We start from the raw sequence: 5,511 nt of genomic DNA on the forward strand, positions 1-5,511 counted from the left end.
ACGTTCAGAACGACCACCCTAGACTTAAAGGCAACACTTCTAGCCGGAGCGTCCTGGGGCCCATCAGCGCAGCACTGCTTCAACAACCATGGACATTATCCCAGATCCACGAAAAGGCATTCTGCAACATGGTGACGTTTACACCTGACTGCCTGGTTCTTGTCCAAACTAGAGGTCCCAGCTGTGCAGTCCCTAAAGGCCTCTGCAAAGACTGAACCAACCCTAACCGGAGAACTCAGATGACCACTCAGAACAATTAGCGGCCATTGAGGGTTCCATGTACAGTGGGGAAAAATGTATTCAGAAAATCACCGCGTCTGATTTTCTAATTTTTTTTTTTGCAAATTATGGAGGAAAATAAGTATTTGGTCAATAGCAAAAGTTCAGCTCAATATTTTGGTATATATCCTTTGTCGGCAATGACAGAGGTGAAACGTTTTCTGCAAGTCTTCACAAGGTTGGCACACACTGTTGGTGGTATGTTGGCCCATTCCTCCATGCAGATCTCCTCTAGAGCAGTGATGTTTTGGGCCTGTCGCTGGGCAATACAGACTTTCAAATCCCTCCAAAGGTTTTCTATGGGGTTGAGATCTGGAGACTGGCTAGGCCACTCCAGGACCTTTTATATGCTTCTTATGAAGCCACTCCTTTGTTGCCCTGGCGGTGTGCTTGGGATCATTATCATGCTGAAAGACCCAACCACGTTTCATCTTCAATGCCCTTGCTGATGAAAGGAGGTTTTCACTCAAATCTCACGATACATGGCCCCATTCATTCTTTCATGTACACGAATCAGTCGTCCTGGTCCCTTTGCAGAGAAACATCCCCAAAGCATGACGTTGCCACCCCCATGCTTCACAGTGGGTATGGTGTTCTTTGGCTGCAACTCAGCATTCTGTCCCCTCCAAACACGACGAGTTGTGTTTCTACCAAACAGTTCTACTTTGGTTTCATCAGATCATATGAAATTCTCCCAATACTCTTCTGGATAATCGAAATGCGCTCTAGCAAACTTCAGGCAGGCCCTGACATGTACTTGCTTAAGCAGGAGAACACATCTGGCACTGCAGGATCTGAGTCGCTGGCGGCGTAGTTTATTGTAGTGTGTTGCTGATGGTAGTCTTTGTTACGGTGCTCCAAGCTCTATGCAGGTCATTCACTAGGTCCCCTTGTGTGGTTCTGGGATTTTTGCTCACTGTTCTTGTGATCATTTTGACCCCACGGGGTGAGTGTGGAGCCTCATATCGAGTGAGATTATAAGTGGTCTTGTATGTCTTCCATTTTCTTATTATTGCTCACATGGTTGATTTCATCACATCAAGCTGCTTGCCTATTACAGATTCAGTCTTTGCAGCCTGGTGCAGGGCTACAATTTTGTTTCTGGTGTTGTTCGACAGCTCTTTCGTCTTCACCATAGTAGAGTTTGGAGAGTGACTGTTTGAGGTTGTGGACAGGTGTCTTTTATACTGATAACAAGTTCAAACAGGTGCCATTATTACAGGTAATGAGTGGAGGAAAGAGGAGCCTCTTAATTAACAATTGGTGGCTGACTAAATACTTTTTTCCCCCACTGTGCCTCCTTAAAGAACCGGGGAAAGGTTCAGAGTAAAATTAGGTAAACCAAAATAAACACAAAACCAACAATCTGTGGTGCCAAGCAGGGTCCACTTTACAAATATCTCCAGCAGGGATGGAAGCCTTGGGAAAGCTTTAAAGAGTTACACCTACCGGGTGAGAGGGCAGACCACATTACATAATAGGAAACACTTTTCAGAAAGGCAATAAATACAAAAAGTGTAAGAACAGAGACTAAGGGTGGCTTTGCACACTACGACATCGCAGCTTCGATGTCGGTGGGGTCAAATCGAAAGTGACGCACATCCGGCGTCACTTGCGATGTCGTAGTGTGTAAATCCTAGATGATACGATGAATGAGCGCAAAAGCGTCGTTATCGTATCATCGGTGCAGGCTCCGACTTTTCCATAATGCCGGTGCTGCGACAGGTACGATGTTGTTCCTTGTTCCTGCGGCAGCACACATTACTGTGTGAGAAGCCGCAGGAGCGAGGAACATCTCCTACCTGCCGCCGGCCACAATACGGAAGGAAGGAGGTGGGCGGGATGTTTCCATCCTGCTCATCTCCGCCCCTCTGCCGCTATTGGCCGCCTTCCGCGTGACGTCGCTATGACGCCGCACGACCCGCCCCCTTAGGAAGGAGGCGGGTCGCCGGCCAGAGTGACGGTCGCAGGGCAGGTGAGTGCATGTGAAGCTGGCGTAGCAATAATTTTCGCTACGCCAGCTATCACAAGATATCGTACCTGCGACGGGGGCGGGGACAATCACGTGCAACATCACAGCATCGGCTTGCGATGTCGCAATGTGCAAAGCCCGCCTAAGAGTTCAGTACCCATACAAAGACCAAACCTAGTCCAGTGGAGAAGGAAATGGACCAAACCACAGGAGGCCGCTGGATGAAATCAGAGGTCAGGTAGTGTCAGGTAGTCAGGTATATATTATTGAAGACATCAGAATGTATTGGCTCCTACTAGGTATATATTAGTGAGGACATCAGCCTGTATGAGGTTCTGGTAAGTATATATGTGTCTGTGTTGCACTTGTTTAAGTCTGAACTCATATGCAACCATGTTTGAGTATGATGGTGCAATATGTTAGCATTTAGGGCCCCATTTTGTCTAAAACCAGCCCTTGTCCCATGAGTTCCAATGATATTCCCCCAAAATGTAGCTATCACGAAAACAAGTTTCCCCCATAAGTGCCAACCACATGTCCCCAATATGCAGCGAAGGCACAAACCTCCCATGAGTGCAAAGCATCTTCCCCAAATATACAGTGCAGTCACTTGCCTTACCATATGCAATGCAGTAATATCACCACCAATATACAGTTCAGTCACGTTTATCAATTAACTAAACTTTAAAATTTATTTTCAGAATAAAGTGTCCTGTGTGAGTGTATGAGGAATAAAAATAACTTTGCCTCATATATGACTTGTATTCTGAATTTTCACTAGTTTTCCCCTTGGTGGACTCTATCTCTAATTTGCAATTGACTCTGAGCTGGTGGAAGGAGACTAAGGGGTACTTTACACGTTGCGACATCGCTAGCATCGACTAGCGATGCCGAGCGCGATAGTACCCGCCCCCGTCGCACATGCAATATGTGGTGATTGCTGCCGTAGCAAACATTATCACTACGGCAGCGTCACACGCACATACCTGCTCGGCGACGTCGCTGTGACTGACGAACTATCCCTCCTTCAAGGGGGAGGTGCGTTCGGCGTCACAGCGACGTCACTAATCGGCCGGCCAATAGAAGCGGAGGGGCGGAGATGAGCGGGACATAACATCTTTCCACCTTCTCCCTTCCGCATTGCCGTCGGGACGCAGGTAAGGAGATGTTTGTCGCTCCTGCGGGTTTACACACAGCGATGTGTGGAGCTGCAGGAGCGACAAACAACATTGTACCTATGGTTGACCTGACGTTATGAAAATGAACGATGCTACTCAGATTACCGATTTTCGACACTTTTGCGATCGTTTATCGGCGCATCTAGGATTTACACGTTACGAGGTCGTTACCGGCGCCGGATGTGTGTCACTAACGACGTGACCCCGATGATATTTCGGAAGTGATGTCACAACGTGTAAAGCCCCCCTTAGGCCGGCGTCACACGGGATAATGTATCGTGCGATCGCACCCGCCCCCGTCGTTTGTGCGTTAAAGGCAATTAGTTGCCATCATACTGTGTGTTGAGAGGCATCATACCGTGTGTAAGGGGGGCATCATACCATATGTGGGGACATCATACTGTGTGTGAGGGGCATTATACTTTGTGGGGCACTGTAAGGGGCATTATACTGTGTGTGGGGGGGTATGATACAGTGTGTGGAAGACTGGTGGCATCATACTGTGTGTAGAAGGGCATCATACTGCGTGTGGGGCACTGTGGAGCATCATACACTATGTGGAAACTGTGGGGACATCATAATGTGTGGACAGGTATCATACAGGTTGTGGGGGACTTCAGATGCATCATATTGTGTGTAGGGGGGCATCATACCATATGTGGGGACATCATATTGTGTGTGAGGGGCATTATACTTTGTGGAACACTGTGAGGGGTATTATACAGTGTGTGGAAGACTGTGGTGGCATCATACTGTGTGTAGAAGAGCATCATACTGTGTGTTGGGGACTGTGGAACATCATACGCTGTGTGGGGACATCATAATGTGTGGACAGGTATCATACACGTGCGTGTGGGTGACTTTGGAGCATCATACTGTGTGGGGGGCATCATACTGTATGTGGGGGATGGGATGGGGCATCATGCTGTGTGTGGTGGTATCATATAGTGTGTGGGAGACTGTTGGGCCATCATACTGTGTGTGCTGGGATATCACACAATGTGTTTGGGACAGTGGGGACATTATACTGTGTGTGGGCATCATAGTGTGTTTGGGGGACTGTGGGGACATCATACTGTGTGTTGGACATCATATTGTGTGTGTGTGTGGGGCATTATACTGTGGTGTTGCTGTTGGGGTATCATAGTATGTGGAAGAGCTGTGTGTGCATCATACTTTGTAAGGAGCATCTTACTGTATCAGAGCTGTGGAGGCATTATATTAAGTAGTGGTAACGTAGGTTCCTGAGCAGGAAGGAATTACTGCATGAGCATCAAACAATGTGAGGCATTATACTGTATGTGTGTGGGGGAGAATGTACTACAGGGGCATCAAACTGTGTAAGGGCACTATAATATGTGGAAGTGCTGTGGGGGTATAGGAGGGAGTCACATTCAACCCCACCCCTATCGTGTTATGCTGAGTCTTATATTAAGTGTATTGTATATATCACTGAATAATAAATAGTGTGTGATAGGATGTACGGTTGCTTGAGAGGTGCGGTTCCTGATGTAGCACAGCCGAGACCGGACGGCGGCCGGCGCCACCTAATGTCAAGGCCTGATAATACAAAGTGTATGGTTATGTGATGTTTAATATATAATGCAATGTATTAGTCAGATATCTGTTAGATGAAGATATAGGTTTTCATAGATGTAGCAGTGCTAGACAATTCCTGGTACGGAGAGAGCTCAGAATCCGGAGGGGAGGAGTGACATATGGCCATGGGGTTGGCTAGAGAGACGGGTGTGTAGAGCAGTGAGTTCTGCATAAGGTTTCGAGGGCTAAAGACGCGGCATGGAGTAATGGCCGGTCAGGGAACCCGGAGGTCTCCTACTGCTCACACCGAACAAGCTAAGGGAAGTCATTAGATCAGACAGCCATCAGGGCCCAGAAGCAAACAGCAGTGAGACTAGAGTGGGGGAACGGGCAATGCAGCCTGTGGACGAGAGAGCAAACATTGCAGGGATTGACCAAAGAGGGAGTACACCAGAGAAAACCGCAGCAGAACCATAGGTACAGAGGGAAAAGCGCTCAAAGCCATACCCTGTATGCTCAGAAGCTGTTGGGGAATAGGAAGCA

Source organism: Anomaloglossus baeobatrachus, chromosome 4 (assembly GCF_048569485.1).
Source record: "Anomaloglossus baeobatrachus isolate aAnoBae1 chromosome 4, aAnoBae1.hap1, whole genome shotgun sequence".
Taxonomy (NCBI): domain Eukaryota; kingdom Metazoa; phylum Chordata; class Amphibia; order Anura; family Aromobatidae; genus Anomaloglossus; species Anomaloglossus baeobatrachus.